Source organism: Lontra canadensis, unplaced genomic scaffold (genome assembly GCF_010015895.1).
Source record: "Lontra canadensis isolate GAN:19392208 unplaced genomic scaffold, GSC_riverotter_1.0 scaffold56, whole genome shotgun sequence".
Classification (NCBI taxonomy): Eukaryota; Metazoa; Chordata; class Mammalia; order Carnivora; family Mustelidae; genus Lontra; species Lontra canadensis.
The window spans coordinates 4211891-4230463 of NW_022631050.1; the positions used below are offsets into that span (position 1 = coordinate 4211891).

The 18573-nt window shown below is 39.8% G+C and overlaps 1 long non-coding RNA gene across 1 annotated transcript; it reads left to right on the forward strand.

Annotated features, from left to right (window-relative positions):
• The first annotated feature begins 1604 nt into the window (after positions 1 to 1604).
• On the forward strand, positions 1605 to 18320 carry LOC116878199. Its single transcript, XR_004384790.1, has 3 exons — positions 1605 to 1644; positions 16658 to 16801; positions 18244 to 18320. It is a non-coding gene; the product is annotated as an uncharacterized LOC116878199 (long non-coding RNA).
• Positions 18321 to 18573: the final 253 nt, after the last annotated feature.

Here is an 18573-nt window from a genome sequence, read left to right on the forward strand (position 1 = left end):
GAATGATCTATGTAAAATGATGGGACACTAATGACCAATACTACAGGGCAGTGACATTTTAATATAGTACAAACAGAGCACTAGTGATCCAAAGGAAGAAGGGATTTCTGGGAAGGTCATTAGAGGGGGATTAGAGAAGCCTTAATAGAAAACCAGAGACAGCATTGAGGTAGTTGGAGGGAGAAACATTGGAAGGTGAGATGTACCTTGATTTTGTTAGAGCTTTTTGGCACCTTCAATATCCTGCCCATTATAACCATTGTGCTTATTTTGGGTTCTTTAGTGTCTTCTCCATCTTTCTAGGTGTCATTATGAGGGGCCCTGACTTACTGAGGAGACCCATAGAGAAACCCCTCTCCCCATCACAACTACCTCATTACCGTGATCCTCCAAGGTGATCATTCCTGAGGATTATCAGAGAAGAAAGAAAACCAAAAGCCCATCAACAACAAATTGAAAATTGAAGTTGAAAGGCAAGTCTAAAAATTTGGAGTAAGAATTGTATCTAAGATGAAGTTTTATCCTTAAAGGGAATGAACTATATCTGTGGGAGTAAGACATGTATTAATTAATGGATTTTTTCAATGTGGCTATTTGAATAATTTATGTGAGTGCACATTTTACTACCTGAGATGAATACCTGTACGCTAGTTTACTTTTGGCTCTATCTTAGTATACAAGGCTGCTATAAAATGGAAGATGTAAAATAATTACAAGTTTAAGAGACTTTTCCAATAGGTGCTTAACCCTGCACTGGCCCTTTCGGAAAATGAGGATCAATACAACATGTATTAGAGAATTAACATGCTAGGAAGTCTAATTCTAATTTTTCTAAACCCTGGAGAAAAGAGATTAAAAGGGAAATAATAAAAATCATTTTCTCTTAATGCCATCATTTGCACTTTGGCCAAGTATAACAAGTACCAAGTGAAGGGGTGAGAAGTAAGGGGTCAGGTATATGGCTTGACAGTGTGTTCCCAACCAGCCTGCAGAGATGACCACACTGTTCTGCACTGGAAGTTTTTCTCCCTGAATTATCCAGGCCCGCTCTCAGTGCAATACAACCTCACTGATTCTTTGCCAAACTTTCAGTTCCCTTGAAGTGGCAGGTGCATAAAAGCCCACCTCCTATTGCAAACCTCTGAATTCCAACAGCATCCTCCTCTTGGCTATTCTTCTCCATCTGGAGTTTCAGCAACCAAATATTAGTGGCTGGCTGGTGGGTAGCTCTGAGTTTTGACTTCATGTTTGGACCAAGATGTCCTATTTGAAAGGAAAGGTAATTCTTTGGTATTATTTTTAAAAAATGACAATAGTGCTACCACCATCCTAACTCTATCATTCCTGACTAAAGCTTAGCCCCAAACGGTTTCTGGGGTTTCCACCCACAAGTTTATCAAAGATACTGCCAATATTAAACTTTAAATTACATTAATTTATTTCATATTCTCCTTCAAAGTAGTTTAATCCTTCCTCCCTCCCTCATCATCTCGTCCCTTCTTTCCTTTATCTCTCTCTTTTTCTTTTTTATAATCCACAGAAACCTCCTGACTACAACCTCCTGTGATCACCCACCTTGAGGGGTGTGTCCTCATGAGGTCAAGGCTTTCTGGGGTACATATGGCCTATCACCTGGACCACTAGGTGGGTGTTGTTAAATAGGGCCTGACTCATTTCAGGTGGCCACTGCATGGACAGAAGGTATTGGGAGGAGGATTTTTGTTTTTCTTTTTTCTTTTCTTTTCTTTTTTTTTTTTAATTATTTATTTATTTATTTGACAGACAGAGATCACAAGTAGGCAGAGAGGCAGGCAGAGAGAGAGGAAGGGAAGCAGGCTTCATGCCAAGCAGAGAGCCCAATGTGGGGCTCGATCCCAGGACTCTGGGAGTCCGAGCTGAAGGCAGAGGCTTTAACCCACTGAGCCACCCAGGTGCCCTGATCTTTGTTTTTCTGTTCCAGCCGCTCCATGGACATAACTCCCCATCCCTGCTTTACACCCATTCAGTCTTTTATGTCCATTGCCTGAAGTTCTGATGCAGAAACCCAGGGGTGAGAGAGGAATTAAGCCCTTTTCCCCTTTTATGCCTCCCTCCCTCCCCGAGGGAGTTCATTAAGAGCCAAAGGAGAACCGTGTCTTGGGAATAACCTTGGACTCTGAAAATCATGGGGTTCAAGTAGTTTATGAGAGGTGACTACTGATTTCTCTGGAATTCTTTTCCCTCAAAGCTTTTAGGAGACTGGCGGATTAAAATGTGTATCTGCCGGTGTTCAAGCTTCAAGCTTGGGCACCGGCCAGGGGGATCGATTGTTGTTAAAACGTTAAGTAAAGTAGGCAGTTTGACATGCAATGATGAGTTCACTTACCTAAAGAGGAATATGTATAGATAAAAGATCTGAAGTAAACGGAGGTATTTACAGCTGCATGTGAGGTTATAATTGACAACTTCCTCCTCTGGTTTTTTGCACTTCCCAACCCACAAAGAACATGTGTTATTTTTACCAATGGAGGGTTAAAAAAAAAAAACAACAACAAAAACCTTTAAGAAGAAATAATGTAGGGGGTAGGAATTGTACTTCTTTCATTTCATTGTTGTGGTTAATGACTTCTGCAGGGGACACCTGGCCTAACACCTGGGTGGTGGTTTACTAAGGAGGCAATCTGGGATCTGTTCTCGTGCTCTGTGGGCAGCAGAAACAGTGGTGTCCTGGAGACCTGGAAATGTCCCAGGATAAGTCCCCGACATGAATTCCTTACCTATGGAGTCCTGTGGGCTTGTCATGATAATCAAGTTATGCTGCCAGCTTGCTAATTTCAATAATAGAATCACCAAGTGTTAGACCTTGAGGGATCTTAAAGAATCATCTACCTTGTTTTCTCATTTTTGTGGCAGAACCAGGATGAGAGTCTGATAGTAATATTACCTTTCAGTAGGCAAGTCACTATGTGACAGGAATGGTACCAGGGACTTTATGTAGGTCAATCTTTAATCATACTATTAACAAAGGTATGCATCATTCTTATCTTGAAGTTATAGAGGCAGTTGGATGATTAAGTGCTCTCTGCACCTCTACTTTCTCATCTATAAAGTAGCTTCTAACTGGAGTCCAAAGTGGGCTCCCTGTTTTGTTCCAAAATGGGCTCCTCATACACAATTCTGCCTCTTTATTTTTCAGCATGGGCTACATGATTCCCAGTCTTAGAGATTTATCTCTTGTTGCCACATTTAAAACCTAGGTCTGTTTTAACCTGTGTTAACTGTGTGGATCAACCCTTAAATTACAGTCCTCTTGTTGGATTAGTCTGGCGTTGCCATGAAGAAGCCCACTTCCGAGTTTGAAGGCTCACATTTGCTCCTCAAAGCAGTATGGCTACAGGCCTTCAGCCCGAGCTCAGACATGCTTTCAATTACTTACCCACTTCCTTTTCCTTGTGAATGTTCCTATTTACAGGCTGTGGGAGTGTCTGGCTAGAGTGAAGGTATGGTGGCCAGGAGATTGGCATCAGAACCCCAGCTGTAGGATAGGAGTTGGGAGGGGAGCTTGAAGGCCGTAGCACTCTGAGGCCTTTGCTGGTGGTGGCTCAGCGTGCCGCCTTCTGAGCTTTCTGCCCTCCCACTGTGGGAAGTTTGGGCTGACCTGGTCTTTGGGGAAAGAGAGAACTGAAGGCTTTCTGAGCTAAAGGTGGAAGGGAGTTAGGGCAGAGAGGTATCTTCTCTTTCAGAGGAAAGTTAAAGTCTTATATCATGAAGGGAATCAACTTGGAGTACATTCTCCATGTTTCAGTCTTGCCAGAGGCATCTGGTTAATCAACTATTCTGAACAAGGGTGATGGTGTGTGTTATATGTGGCTGAATACTTTTCCAGGGATTATAACACAATAAAGTATGGGTAAAACCCAAACTACAGTAAATATAATTAAATCTTTCTTTGATGATTCATGAGTCCTTTAGGATCCTGTAGTGCCTCAGGGTCACCATTATGTAGATCATCATCCTTGATGAGGCAGGCAGCTAAATAAAAATACCAGATTGTAAGTTATAGACCTCACTTCTACTTTGCCTACCTGGGTGGTCTTGGGCGGGTGTCTTGACCTCTTGAGCATCCAAAGTAGGGGTGGCCACATTACATCATAGGGCTGTCATTGAAGAAAACTATGTGCATCAAGACTGTTGTAATTATTACTATTAAGCTAGCAGTATATCAAACTGCTGGTTGATAGACAATTGTAGTACGTGTTTTTTTTCTAACATGATTCAAAGTAATTCACTCTAGTCTCCTTTTAAGGAAAGCATGGCTTCCCCAGGAGCAGGTATTGCTGAGAAGTGATATTAGTCATGGGCCAGCAAAAGCGTTTTTAAACAGCTAAAGTGGTATATGGATTTTGTGAAAAAATTAGAATGTTACAGGAGAGCATATGAAAAAAGAAAATCCTCTTCTGCCCTCATCATCTCAGTCTCCCCCAGAGGGAAGCTTTATGTAGTTCAGTGTCTATGTGCACATATGTGTGTAACAGATATATGTTATGCTGTTTATTAATGTCCTATGACTTTGCTTCCCCCCCTCCTTAATAACATATCTTGAGGATATTTTCGTTCTTTTTTTTACAGCTGCATCTGCCTGGTCTTTTATAATGTGGATGAGTTTTTTCTTGTTTGACCATTGTTCTGTTGATAAACATTAGGTTATTTCTAGCTTTTCTACGGTAAGCAATGCTGCAGTGAGCACAGAATGTACCAACTGTAGCCACTCGGTCACTTATTACCACCTCTGGTCATTTCAACCCCTAGGTCCTAAAACACATTCTTGGTGTATCTGCCTTCTGAAAGAGAGAGCATCAAATAGGAACAAAGATCGGGACTTTAACGTGCGGGGATTTCTGAGACACGGATTCACTGGTACCATTATCACTGCATCCCAATTGTAGGGAGTTTCCAGTAACTTCCGAAATCCCCTTTTGTACCTCTTTGACTTTAATGACCACACCTACCCCACCTCGAGGCAACTACTGATAATGATTTTTGTCTCTCAACTTTTGCCTTAAATTTCATAAAATGAAACGACAATATGTAGTCTTTGGTGTCTGCTTATCCTTACCAACATGTTTTTTGAGGTTCAGCCATGTTGTTGGATGCATCAGTTACTGCTGAGTAGTATTCAGTACTTAGATCAACATTTTACTTATTCTCTGGGATTGTTTCCAGTGTGGGGCTATTTTCAGTTTTTGCCTATGACACAGAAGGATACTATGAATGTTTGTGTACAAATTTCTGCATGGACATATATTTTATTTCTCATGGGTAAATACGTAGGAGTAGAAATCCTGGGTCTTATGATTAAGTGTACATTTAACCTTTTTTCTAAAAAAAGGCCAAATTATTTTCTAAAGCGGTCATTTTATATTCCTACCAGCAATGTGTAAAGTTCCTAGTTTCTTCACTTCATCAATAACACTTAGTATTATCAGTCATTTTTATTGTAGTTCTTCTACTGGTCTGGTAGGGCTATCTCATTGTCATCTTGATGTGTATTTTCCCATTAATAATGATATTGGGCACATTTTCATGTGTTTATTAGCCATTCATGTATATTCTATGATAAAGTGCTTCATCAAATCTTGTATTTTTATATATTCTGAATACAAAACACCCGTATATATTTATACATATGATTCATATATAGATAAATGATTTATGAGTATTTTTTCTTAATCTATGGCTTGTCTTTTCATTTCATTTCCTCAGTGGTGATTTTTGGAGAAGTATTTAATTTTGATGAGTCTAAATTTGTTAATTTTTTCTATTATGGATGATGCTTTGGGTGTCATATCCGATAAATCTTTGCTCACCTCAAGGTTGCTAAGATTTTCTCTTAAGTTTTCTTCTAGAAGTTTTATACAAACAAGGTGATTTTATAAGTTTCAAAGCCTGGATGAAACTAATGTTTTCTGTAGGCCCTTCCTTTACTAAAATCAATGGATCTATGGAGTTAAATCTATAGAACAGTTCTTTTCTACTTTTTCACAGTGGTTTTTACAGTTTGGCTAGATTGTGTACCTACAGAATCACTACAGTGGTCTTTGTTACTGACCCCTTAAAATTTTTTCCCAAGATAGAATGTAAGATCATATCTATTTAGAAGGATCAGAAAAAGTTTTCTTTGAAGAAATCATACTTATTTCCTACACCATAAATAGATTATTCTCTGTGTTATATCATTTAGCAAATGTAGGGCACTCTCTCTCAATACCAATGCAGTAAAGTCATTTCCTATTACCAGCTGTTTTGACATGGCGTATTTCCACTTCTCCTTATTCCTAGTGACTCATTTTATTTCTCTGGATAATGAGGCTATGATTTATCAGCTCTTAATAAGGTTCTGTGTGTGTGTGTGTGTGTGTGTGTATGTTTTAAGAGCTATGTTGCTTTTAATTATTAGAGCTTCAATCTCATTTCTTTCAAAGCTTCATTGATCAGAGCATATATAGGTCCTCATTCCTTGTTTGAAACTCTTAGGATCAGATACATTTTTACATGCATAGTTTAAAATAAAGTTTTGCATTTTTTTAAAAGAAAGGTAATATACTGAATATTCTGAATGAATAAAATATCTCTCGGGAATCAGGATAACGACTACTTCATAATATGGATATACTAATATTTTTCAATATATTCAATATTTACAATATGTGAAATAAATATAAAGACTGTAAATAGCTTCTATCAGTTCGGAATTCAGGTCTGGTTCGTTTTGGGGGCAAATGAGTTAGAAAAAAATTTTCCATTTTTGAGCTTTTCTGGATTTCAAAATTGAGAGTAAAGCTTAGTGGATTTATATTGTTCGTGAGCACACTACAGTAGTGGCTTCTGGTGCTGTGTTGGGTTCCTTAGTAGTTGACCACTGCTGGTTGTGCATTTGAGCCATGGTAAGCAGGTGTCACATTCCAGGAGACCCAGACAGATGTTGGCAGGCCTTGGCCAGGCTTTTAGCCCGAGTTTTCTGAATGAACATTGTAAAGAGAGAGAATTTCCACTGTGTACAATGCTACGATTTAGATGATTTTCGAGGGGGAGGTATTGTCATTCAAAATCAATATATACTTGAAAAAAATGCTTTCTCATCTCCCACTAATTCCGGTGCATTAATTCCATCTGCCTCATGGCACAGCCTCTCAGAGGCAGATGCCCAATAAAGATCTGTTTTCTAGGGGGCCTGGATTCCTGGCTTGGGGTGAAATTATATCCTATAAAATGGAATTGAGTCAAGCTGTGATATATTTAAATCCCATTGAGAGCTAGATTATATGGTCAATGGCAGCTCAGAAGCATGTTTTAATCACCAAGCCCTGTGATGCTGACCTGATGGCACTTGTAGAAATCGCTGGCCCATGTCCCTAGGGAAAACGGAAGCATCCTTGGTACCCACAACGTCTTTTCCTGTATATGAGGTGTCTTAGAGACTCCTCTGATGGCACTTTATTGAATAATTACAGAAGCAATAACTAGTTGTCATGAAAGATTTATACGAGTAAATGATATACAAAAGCTTACATAAATATATGGAGGTAAAGGGTAAAGGAAAAGCCCATGCCATTGTTCTACTCCATTCCTGCTACCCTCCTCCAGGAGGACGAGTGACACCACTGGTAGTAATTTAGTGTGTGTCATGCTAGGCATGTGCACACACAAACACACACAGTCGTACTTATAACCAAATGGGTCATTCTGTTCAGATTGTCCTGTCACTTGCTTTTCTTAACAATCTATCAGAGACCTCTTTCTTGGTCACTACTAGCCTTCTGATGTCTGCAGAGTATTGCTAAGAATGTATTTAATCACTCCCCTAGTGAAAAACATGTAGGTGATTTTGGGGTATCACAAACTCAGCTTCAATGACCTTCCTTATTCATTTATTTTGGGGCATATGGGTATTTTTAGAGAATAGACAGCAAAATTGTCATAGTTTTTGTTTTATCTCTAAGGTCTTACTCCTAGCAATTGTTTTTAGTAAGTCTAAATGCCCACATTCTCCACCGTCTTCCTTCTGTTTATCTAGAAAGCCATCTGGGGCATTGGTTGTCTTTGCTGGACATGTGTGTCTCTTGCCATGAGGAAGTGGGACGTGAGGGACAAAGAGGAGAGATGTTTGTGTTTATAACTTTGATGCTTTTGATTTTGTCTGCTAGCTACTAACTTAATATTGTGTTCTCTTATCTCCATATATAGGACAGGTCAGATAAAATAAGAGCTTGCTTTCAGTAATGTAGATTGTTACAACCTTTTTGGAGACCTCCTCACAATAGCTTCTACAATTTAAAATGTTCATACTGTTGTGATCCTGCAGTTCTGCTGCTACAAAGTACTATGGAAATCATGTTATTTTGAGACCTGAAAAATTTTGTTCAGGTATGAATTTCAGAAGCTTTTAGGAATCTTTTTATTTAAATAGTTCCTGCAATGAAATGAATGTTTTTGTCCCCCCTAAATTCATATGTTGAAATCCTAACACCCAGTGTGATGGTACTGGAAGGTGGGGCCTTTGGGAGGTGATTAGATCATGAGGGACAAACACCCATGAATGGGATTAGTGCCCTTTTCAAAGGCACCCCAGAGAGCCGTGTCTCTCTTCTTCTGCCATGTGGGAAGACAATGAGAAGTCAGCTGTCTTCAACCTAGAAGAGGGTCCACACTGGAACTCACCATACTGGCACCTTGATCTTGGGCTTCTAGCCTCCGGAATTATGAGAAAAAAAAAAAACCACTTGCTTATAAGTCACCCCATTTCTGTCACAGCAGCCTGAGCCAGATGCTGCAAGACCTTCATAGAAATCAGTTCTTTAACCTACAGAATTATCCATTTTCAGAGCACTAGAGTCTAAAGCTGTGAGGACCTTTGGATACTGTAAGATAAGAAAATTGGTAAGATGATGGCAAATGTCTATAACTCTTACCCACCTGTGATCCTCTGGTCTAGGCAAAGGCTAGGTGATAAAGGCAGGTTGGCAGTGATGGTGTAGTACTAATGGGGGAACCATTACATTTAGGACAGGACCATTTATCACTTTCATTCCTATAGCAGACTTTCTCTCACTCTGCTCTTTACTACTCTCTTGTCTTTGTGGGTGTCAGTATTCTCATTAGCTTCAAAAGTCCTGTGATGGGGACTTATTGTCATGATTTTTACTAATAAAAGTCAATTAGTAGATATGTAACCAAAGTAAGAAACAGGTTATCCTTTTGAATATGAAAAATGGCTGTTTGTTAACTTTTAGATGTAAATCTATAATATTTTCCCATGGAACTGATGCTCCTGGATATTATTTAAGACATTCAGCACTTGAACACAGGTGTTACAGTGGGAACTGCAGATCTGGAGAGAAATAAGATGGAGTGCTTGTCCTCGAGAAGATTATATTTGAGTAGATCATATTTTGGCTATTTTTTAAAAAGTCCGGTAATTCTGGGAACAGAAATTAGTAAGTGTGAAACTCTATGGAAGAAACTTTGAGCACAATTTTTATCTCACCCAAATGGACCCAAACTCTGTCCACCTTTGAGTATAAATGAAGACTTACTAAGATTATAGATCAAATTGTGGTAACCTTTTATATCCCCTTTGATGAACGCAGGACTCCAGCGCCCCTCAACATCTCTTCCAGGTTGCAGAGTGGGAACAAGTTCATTCGTGTTTTCCTGGTCTGGCAACCTGTCATGTCACTTGTCCCTGGCCCAACTACAGGTCCCTGTGACAACATACTTCATTGAGAAAAGGTTCCTCTAATGGGATTTTAGGGTTCCACAGAGGCAGAGAGTCTGGTCAGTGTTTGGGGAAGAACCATGCTCTCCCAGCTCTCTGAGCACTTTATTCTTTGGGCCCCACAGGTGCACTGCTTATACCTCGAGTGTTCCAGTGAGTGACTCTCATGAGAAATGTTCTTCAAATTCTCACTCCAAAATTTCCCTCATCATGGTGGATCTAAACCAGGGCCCATGTATTGAGGGGATGGGGTAGGGTGGGGTAACGGACTGAAATCAAGTGACTTTTCCTGTCCTTGACAGTCTTCCGCCATTTTTCCTCTCCAGTCCTTGGTAGTTACTAGTATTCTCTCTTTTAGAGAAAAAGACATTGTGTATACACATCTCCTCAGGCAAATAGGTACCCAGGGTTGTAACCAGTCTAACAGTTCCCCCAAACAACCTGACTCTGACAGGGACCATGACTTGTTTGACATTGTATCTCTAGTGTCAACCCAGTGCTTGCCACAAAAGTGGCAATCCTTGTGGAATTAAATATTAAAGGGGAAGATTAAAATATAGTCTATGGATATGAAACAGAGGGCCCTCAACTTCATCATCATGCCCATGAGAGAGGCTAGTGTATGCTTGTTAACTAAGTGAACTATTGATATCTTTTATGTTCCAGATCTAATGATCTCATGATTTTTGCCACCCTGTTTCTATATACTGTTAACTTCATGACCAAAGAGGTCTATTTATAAGACATTTGACGAGGATTAAAGGTATATATTTTCTGGATCTATAAAATGATTTAAGAAGATTAATAAGCATTTATCAAGAAAAACATGTGCAATTCAAATGCAAAACAACTCTTCTAGGCACTAGGAACTTACCGTATTATGGAAAGCAGCAGACACATGGGTGAAAGGAATCAGGGAGCCTGGGGGACGGGAGTAGGAAAAGAGGGAAGAAATAGAGAGGGTGGGAGGCATAGCCAATGTTCACCACGGACTCATATTGGAATTCCTGGTTATCTAGGTTCCAAGTTCTAACACTGCCATCAAGATGAGCATGTTCACTTTTATTTTTTATTTTTAAAATGAATTTTTTTGAGGAATAAGTAATAGATTCACATGGTTTGACAGAAGATCTCAAAGCCAAGAAAATCCACCCATTTCCTCTAGTCACCTGGCTCTTAGAGGGACATTTTATATCTCCCAATGCAAATTTACCTCAGATTGAAGTCAAAGAGAAGATACAGGGAAACTTAAAAAAATTTTTAGTCCCTTAGGCAAAGTCAGAGCTGACCGACTTGTTTAGGAAAAGTCTGTGATCTTGGTCTCATTAGTTTTATGTTCCAACATACTGAGCTTATTAGCTTGGACAGGAGCTCCTGATTGTTCACAAAGCAGCCAAACCTCAGAGGTCTTGCCCTCTGTTTTAAAATGTTTTAGCAACATTTGAATCTGGTGTTGGGTTGGGAGGGGGTTGGGACTGTGATCTGGACTTTCCCAGAGTGGTTCTTTCCTGCTACAGAGCCAAAGGCCAGGAGGGAGAGGGGAGACTCAGACACTAGAAGACCAAGCATAAGTCATCTGTGCAGAGGGCCCCGGTCAGGTAAGTGGACAAATGTGCATGTCCAGAACCAGCTTAAAGAGTCAGAGGTCAATGAGGAAAACATACGCCCCACATCCAACTCAGCCAGGGAGAGAGCTAGGAGAGCTTAAATCACTGCTAAACAATAGAGCACCTGGGTGTAGGTAGGGAAAACTTCTGAGAGGGGTGGTGTCTGACCGAACCTTCGCCAGGTAAGGAAGAATGTGTCAGTGTCCAAAGAATGGGGATATTAGGTCTTCCACTCCTTTGGCACTGGCTGGAAGAGCGAAGCTCTGTGATGAATGGGGAGAGGCAGTGGGTGCCGTGAGCAGCACTGTGGCGTGAAGGGACCTGTGTGTCAAGAAGTGTGGAGTTGGAGCTCGCGGAGGATGGTTGGGAGCCCTGAGAGCACAGTGACCACAAGAAGGTCAGCCTGAGGAGAAGGGGAGACTTCAGGGACATTGCTTAGAGACCAGAGCCATATCTGACACCCTTTCTAACTTCTGAGTCTCTCCCTGTCACATCCTTGCCTCTCACCAGCCCTACTCAGCTGTCCCCACAATCTCTTTTTTTCCCCCATTCACTCCTTCATCTGCTGCAGAGGGCTCACCGTCCTCCCGTTCCAAAGCCTGCGGCTCCTCTCTCCCCACACCACTCCCCCCTCTGCTGTCCCCACAGTCACCAGTGTCCCCTTTATCCAGTTGTAGTCTTCAGTCTTTGTGGCACTTTTGACTACTATCTCCCCCTTGAAGTATCTTTTGAATTGGTAATTGATTTATGCTTCAAACCCAGAAATAAAAGGCAGAGTCTTTCCCATCCTTGTCTTTCATTTCTCCACAGGTAGCCACTGCTCTTAGTTTCTTTATGTATCCTTCCAGACATTCTTTATGCATATATCAACAAACACAAATTTATGTTTAGTGACAAATAAGGCTATAGTTTCTTTTTTCCCGCCTTTCCTAACACAAACAGTAGAATATTATGTATACTGTTCAGGTCTGTGTTTTCTTCATTTACCAAGTGAAAAAAAATACACATGCATAGGTGCCGGGTTTCTCACAGGCCTCGGATACTTACCATGCTCCAACTACTCATTACTTCCCACACTTGCTTCTCTCTTACATCCTTTGACCCTATTGGTGGTGGTGGCAGTAGGGAGGGGTTGTGGCCATTCATCTAGTTACTGCAGCCAGAAACCTGAGAGTCAGCTCTGACCATTCCCCCAACATCATCCAGAATATCCGCAGGCTCATCATTTCCTTTTCTTCATTCCTACCACCACTGCCTGAATTGGAGAATTTGTCCTTTAGGAATTCTTCACCAAAAGACTCCTTCTGATTCACCCAGTTGTTCTTTATTCCCATAGCATCCTATAGACACCCATACCGCTGAACTTGCCATTATGACTGCTCTGTTCTCTCACTAGACTGTGGTCCCCTGAGGGCAGAGATGTATTAATTCATGCTTTACCCATAGGAACATAACAGATGTTAAAAGAACACAAGAGAGAACAAGAGGTGCGCAGAGAAGAGTTCACTTGGTGAACTGTTTAGTGACTGTTTATATGTATTGACAGTGAAAGAGACTGTGAAGGAGGCTGTTCCTTCAAGGATCCTGGATCTTTGAATTGGAGGCAATGAACAGAGACCCAGGTTCTAGGCAAAAGAGCAGGTTTTCATTTTTTAGATCTGGCAATTTGTGAGATACACATTCAACAGTTCTGTGTATGCTTTGGTGGGCCACATACTTGGATATAGGTCAGTCAGAGCTCAGAATAATATGGAGAAGTGAGTTCAGAGAGTTATACACACAGAGGGGCTGAAGTCAGGGTGTGAAGACATCACCTAAAGGTAATCTGTAAGTGAGAAGATGGGTAAAGAGAGAATCTTGGATGACATGACCATCATTTGGAGCACAAGAGAAGGAAAAGGAGCAAGTGAAGGATAAAAGATCAAGGAGTGGTGGGTGTCCCAAGGAGAAAAGGGTTTCAAGCAGATGGGGCAGGGGCGGCCATATTAATTAAGGCCAAAATGTTCAGTAAGATGAAGACAGAGAAGTAACGATGGGATTGAACACCTTTGATTTCTTTGGTGATGAGAGCAATGCCAATGTTAGTACAGTGGCAGGTCAAGAGGTAACTCTTGGGGGGAGCAAAGCAAGGCCTGGAATTTGGAGGATGCGTCTAAGAGGCTTGCTTGTAAGAGAAGAGGCCCATAGCCATGGAGGGATGTGGAGTCAACGCAAGCTTTTATTTTGGAAAATTTCAAATTATAGGCAGACTCCATATTCATTACTGAATAGTATGACAGTACATGAGGGTATTAAAAAGCCAGAAAGATCATGTGTAATCTTACCACTCTAAACACTCCTGCTATTTTTAACCATTCCCTTCCAGTCTTTTCCATGCATGTTCACCAAGTTAAAAAGAGACCATGTTAGAGATTTCACATCCTGCCTTTTGCACTTACAGAGGACTGGCTTTAGCATCTGTCCCTGCATTAATTACCAGGGTGGAGTTGTCAGAACTAATTGGCTAGACCTTTTTCTTCCCTCACCGCTCCCTGGGTATTTCTCCATATGGAGTTATTTAATTAGACAGAGATAAAACCTCTCACTCATTCATTCAACAAATATTTGTTAGCTGTCCACCTCGTGTACTGCATTACTTGCTGAGGGCTGGGGCAGTGAAGCAGACAGACACTTAGCTCATGATGCTCCAATAGTGTCACTTGCAGAGGGACCTCCACTTCATCCTCTGGTATACACCCATTGCACTCCCTGGCTCGATCCTACCGACAAGCTGTCAATTTGATTTGTATAACTTTCCCACTTGATATTTCCCCCAACATTAGAAACTCTTCAGAAATCTTCTCTTACTGTTAAGTATTTAGTTTCTCTTTTCACATTTCTCCTTGTAATGACACTGACAGAAATACCTTTGAAATTAAGCTTGGTCCATATTTTGTAGAACTGATTTCTAGAAGAGGACTTAATCTGGTAAAAAGATCTGAACTTTTTAAGGCACTCAGATACCTATTGTCAGATTGCTTTCCAAAGAGGCTCTACTAATTTATACTCTTTAACAGTGGTGGATGAAGGTACCTTTTTCACCTAAGAGAAAGTTCATTTGTTTATGTATTAAGTTGACTCAACCAGTGTAAAGAGAAAGGTAGAAGGTAGAACGATGGACCAAGTTCCCAGAGAAGTAGTACTGATTAGATCTGGAGTAGATGCTAGGAGGTAGTTTTGTAAAAGAAAGCTCTCCTGCTGAGATAGGAGTTAAGGAAGGTGCTATTACAGACAGTGTTCATATCTGTGTTGAGAAATGGGGAGCTGAGGGAGTTTCTAGCTGATGGCCTCCATTTTCTACGTACGCTAGGAAGCGAGAGCATCTGTGCAGGAAGGAGTAGGGTAAGTGAATTAGTCTGATAACTGGGGAGAATGAAGATGGTTTGGAAGGGCTGTGTAGAAAATGCGACACCATCTAAAAGGTGCAGTTGCCCAGATAGTGGCACATTTTGTTTATAATTGTAAATGAAAACTTGATCATTGATGCTAGGACTCTGTTTACAGGGTATAGTGAAACTGAGAATTGGTGATTATTTGATTAATTTGATGAATGTTCCAAATTAGGAATACCAGGTCAGGGTATGTTTCCGACCTAAATTATACAACGCAGTTGTCTGCAGTGATCAAATTAACCAGCTGATTGCCAAATCTCTATTTCTCTCTGTCCCCTGTGGACATAGCCTAAAGGACTAATAAGTGAACTGGACTCTGCCCCAATCTATTTTGGGATAATTGATGTCTTTGTACTTGTATCCCAGCAGCTTGGTATTAAACACTGAAGCTTTGTGGAGAATATGTTAGTAGGCAATTTACTACCTCAAAAAGCAGTCTTTCTCTTAAAAAACTTATCAATCAGAACTTTGGAGGGAATTTTCCAAACTCCCTAAGGAAAATTATATTTATTGCTATGGAAAAATATTTGATTCTATGCATTTTGCTTCATAAAATAAATTTGTTTCAGATTCTGAATGCTTATTTATGATTTTTATTTCTGTCTTCATGAACCACTTCAAAGCAATTTCAGTTTTAAGTTTAAGTGGTCTTTATCCTTAAAAATATTTATATTTATTGAAAGTTAGATTTGTTTTTTTCCCTAAATGAAAAGTATCAATGGTTTTAACCTCTTAAAGAATAAGGGGGAAAAAAAAAAAGAATAAGGAAAATCAATTATGGTGAAGAAACATTTCATTCCTTAATGTTTAAATATTTCTTTCCTAAATTGGTGGTTGATGTAACACAGACTATGAAATGTATGCAGCCAGTTACTAAGGTAACTTGGCCTCTGAAACCCATTTTGTGAAATAGCAACGTAATTTGAATATTTTTGGAATTGACCTCAATATTTAGGTTTCCTTTGTATGTTTTTATTTTTAAGATTTTATTTACTGGGGCGCCTGGGTGCTCAGTGGGTTAAAGCCTCTGCCTTCGGCTCGGGTCATGATCTCGGGGTCCTGGGATCGAACCCCGTGTCGGGCTCTCTGCTCAGCAGTGAGCCTGCTTCCTCCTCTCTCTCTCTCTCTCTGCCTGCCTCTCTGCCTACTTGTGATCTCTGTCTGTAAAATAAATAAATAAATAAAATCTTAAAAAAAAAGTCAGTTGTTATTAAAAAAAAGATTTTATTTACTGATTTGAGAGAGAGAGAGAGAGTGCAGGAGCAGAAAGAGAAGGGCAGAGGGGAGAGGGACAAGCAAACTCACCGCTGAGCTGGGGGTGGGGGAACTGACTCGGGGCCATCATGGGGCTTGAACCCAGGACCCTGAAATGATGACCCGAGACAAAGTCAGACACTTAGCTAAGTGAGTCACCTGGTGCTCCCCACCCTTTGTATGTTCTTAAACAATGCTGTGACATGTCATTTACATATGCATGAAAGCCAAGGTAACAAGTAGTTACTCCAACTCAGATTCTTCCCTTAAGAGACTCAGCCCACCTCCCCTTCTCCCAAGTATTCATCACCCCATAGGGCTGTGACAGCATGGGTGGATGATGAGAGATAGCCTAGCGAAGATTTCTCTGCTCTCAAAGAACTTAACAACCTGTTGAGGTTTGCTAGCAGACCAAACTCTAACAAACAATAATTTTGCTTCAGTTTGAATATTGTGCTGATTAAAATATGGCCATTTATTCTGAGAATAGCTTTTGGCATTAGAGATTTGTCATGTGCTCTTACCAATTGTAAAATGGATAAATAAGCAAAAACTCAAAATGGCAGAATTATATCCTTTTGCATTTGGATTTTACTCTGTTCCTCGTCCAGGTCTCAGGATTGACAAGAATGACAAGTTGGGCTTGGCCTATTTATTTCTACAGCAGCCTGAAAGGAATGTGTCCAATTGAGGATACCTGAGGACACCTAGTCTCCCTCAGCTTCGGACTCCCACCCAGAGGGGAGAGTTTCCAGGTCGGAGGAGCCCATAACCCAGTTTTTTGTTTGCTCATTTTTGTTTTTTGAGAAACTCGAAATCTAGACTTTTTATAGGAAATCTGTGATTTCTAAATATGGGTGCCTCATACATATGTGTTGGCCTGTGGCACTGGGCCTAGTTCAGCCTGAAGACATTGGTCTGTGACCTTTGGCCAAATGGTTTCCAAGCTCTGATTTTCTACGTAAAAAGTCAGACCTCACCGTTCTCTTTAGAGGTCAAACAATGCTTGTGTCACACAAAGTAGAACACGCTCCTTTTCATTATTACATCTGCTCAGACTTCTTTTTCAGTTTTGAATAAATTAGAGGAGAACTGTACTTGATTAACAAAAAAAAAAGACTTGATTAAAGTTCAATGAATTACACTGTTTTATTTCCATTTTTTTCTGGTAAGATTATACTGTCAGAAAGCATTTGATACATAGTCCATGGCATTTTTTTCTCAATGAACATATACGGTGGTTTTTTATTTGCCAATTTCCTTGTTGTTTTAGTTAAAAAGAAAGGAAATAACTTATTTTGGGTAGTATCTATCTAAGGAGTAGTTAACTAAACTATGTGAAATTTTACAAAATGAGATCTTCATTTATCCGGGGAGGTGTAACACTTGCTGTAGGAGGGAAAGTCTCTTTGATTAGGTGTTGAGTAAAATGATTTTAACAGTAGGATCAAATTATGGTAGAATGGACTCCAATCTCCAATATAACTCTCCTCTCTGAACCAATTCAGTTCCTTAACTGATCTTGTCAAGGACATAGCAAGAGTTGTATTTGTTTCAGGTAGTAAATACCTTAGTATATTTGTTTCTCTCTTCATGCTTTGAAGTAGTACAAAGCAGTTGTGGTACATGTAATAAACTTCCATTTATATTAGAATGATACAAAATTAGGTGTGCTGGTGAATGAAATCTGCTTTACTGACTTTATTTAAAAATAAACATTTATTGAGAAGTTATTATTATATTGAGACGAAAAGATAAATCAACAAAATAACTAATAGTCGTGCAATTTATAGCACATGTATGATAATTAAAATTATATTTTCTCTCCTCTTCCCTCTTGCTGATAGCAAACTATTTCAGCTGGCATTATTTGGAAGTAAGAGAGATAGGAAAAGTACTTTGTGGGAAGCTCTTCTTTCCTTTCTAAGCCTCCTGAAGTCTGTAGTCTTCCATTGACAGTTGGAGACTCATTTATAGGCTTATAAGGGTGTCCTGAGAAAGTCTTCATGGAAAGTTTGAGGAGTGTTATTGCAGGTGTCAAATTATTTCATTCTGGGTACAGAAATTTATATAACACTAAAGCAGTGAAAAGAAAACCAGTGACTAAATTCTTATAATAAAATTAAAAAATCTTACTGCTCTGTTGATTGAATTTAAAATATTTGCTTAGACTATTGTGTGATTTTTAATTCTCCAGTCAGCATTTCAGTGGTGAATACAGAAGAAAAATTAGTGCAGATCAAGTAACATGGAGAGAAAAAAAGAGACAGCACTAGATACCGAAGCAGACAACAGGAGGAGAAAGCTCAGATCTTGGCAAAAACCGCATTACCCAATGGTAAGTCTTGCCCACAATACTCTGTAATAGTGAACTCTTATATGGCACTTAGTAGGTGCCAGGCTGTTCTAAAACTTTATATATATCACAGATGGATGCATAAAAAAATAGATATACAGATAGACAAGAGAATTTAATAATGTCCATTTTAGCATTAAAATCTCCATTCAGATGTCATTGAAAAGAGAA